At 34.7% G+C, this 1,616-nt stretch overlaps 1 protein-coding gene across 12 annotated transcripts in view; it reads left to right on the forward strand.

Annotated features, from left to right (window-relative positions):
- LOC106883309 (teneurin-m) overlaps positions 1-1,616 on the forward strand; it is a 487,309-nt gene that overhangs the window by 316,511 nt on the left and 169,182 nt on the right. The gene's annotated exons all lie outside the window — the stretch shown is intronic.

The following is a 1,616-nucleotide window of genomic DNA, read 5'->3' on the forward strand; positions in this document are numbered from 1 at the left end:
AAAAAAAAAAAAAAAAAAAATTAAAGAGGGAAAGAAAGGAAGGAAAGTAGAATGGAAAGAAATGTAGAAATGGTTGTCAAAATAAATTCCTTCCAATACTTGTTGGGAATGTTAGCATTGTGATTTCAAATCCTGATGAGTTTAATCTTGCCTTTCATATGTGGCATCAGTGAAATGAGTTCCAGTTACTTTTCTAGGGTTTATTCATTCAATGATAACACTTCCCCAGCAATAATTCTAAAATTAAAAGCAAATTAATATATTTTGTTAATATTGGGGTTATTTACTATTAAAGCATACATTGTTTAGATATCAGTTATCCAGCAGCCGATATTAAATAAATTTGGATGACAACCTCTGTGGATCAGACAAGACATAGGCAAGATGTCTATTATTAAAGTGTATGTATGTATGTATGTATGTGCACACGTGTGTGTGTGTAGGTGCATGCATGTATGCTTGAGTATGTGTCTGTGTAAATGTTTACATTCTTCATCTTCGCATAAGACTATGTGACCAACTGCAACTGTTGTGTTGTTATGTTGACTTGCCTGTCAACAAACCATCTTGTAGCTCTGTCTCTTGAAAGATGAATGGCATAAAAAGTCTCATGCTTGGAACACAGGTAAGAGTCTGTAGGGGAGCATTTGCCTGTGGAATAATGCCTAAATGATGCATGCACACACACACACACAAACATAGATATTAATATCTATGTGGAAAGTTCAGTGTGAACATATACAAATGTGTGTGTGTATGTGTGTGTGTGTGTGTGTGTGTGTGTGTGTGTGTGTGTGTGTGTGTGTGTGTGTGTGTGTGTGTCAGTCTATGTAATTCTCAAGGGAATACTGTTTCTTTCTCAAAGAAGATCTTGACCTCAATGCAATATCATTGACCTTTTACACTGTCAACTCCATCATCATACCATTCTACATCAACCCTTTATTTCCTTAGCTCTGTGTCATCATTTGATCAAATATCTCTCACCAGAAGGGCACAAAGAGTATTTCACTAACAACAGCTTGCCAACCAGTCTTGAAATTAAAAAAAAAAATTTAAAAAAGACATACGCTTGTCTACTAACTAACTAACTACTGACGTCATGTTGTTGCAATTTCAGTGCTTACCAAGAAAAGCCAAACTAATTTACTTTTCACTAATGTCATCCATTGTTTTATATGTCAAAAGTTGCTTGCTAAGGCAGTCATCCTTGTTGTTTTGTGTTTTATTACTTACAGTAGACGCCACAAGAGAAATAGGGGTAGATTTAGAATTGAATACATGAGACACCAGATCCTTGCATTGAAAATAATAATAATAATAATAATGATAATAGCTGGAAGTTTATAAATTAGGTATGCAAAGAGGGAGAGAGAGAGAGGGAGAGGGAGAGAGAGAGAGAGAGAGAGTTAGTGAGTGTGAAAAACAAAGATTACCTTAGCTCATATCAAATCTCACTGCCAAAATTTTAGGGGTGAATCCCATTTTTTTTTTTTTCCATACAGCAATACAGCTTATTGACATTAATTCCTCCTGGAGAAAAGTGGATGAATGAATAGCTAAATTGATAGTCTGATAGATATGCATACATGTGTGTGTGTGTATGTATATATATA

This window comes from Octopus bimaculoides, chromosome 7, assembly GCF_001194135.2.
Source record: "Octopus bimaculoides isolate UCB-OBI-ISO-001 chromosome 7, ASM119413v2, whole genome shotgun sequence".
Lineage (NCBI taxonomy): Eukaryota > Metazoa > Mollusca > Cephalopoda > Octopoda > Octopodidae > Octopus > Octopus bimaculoides.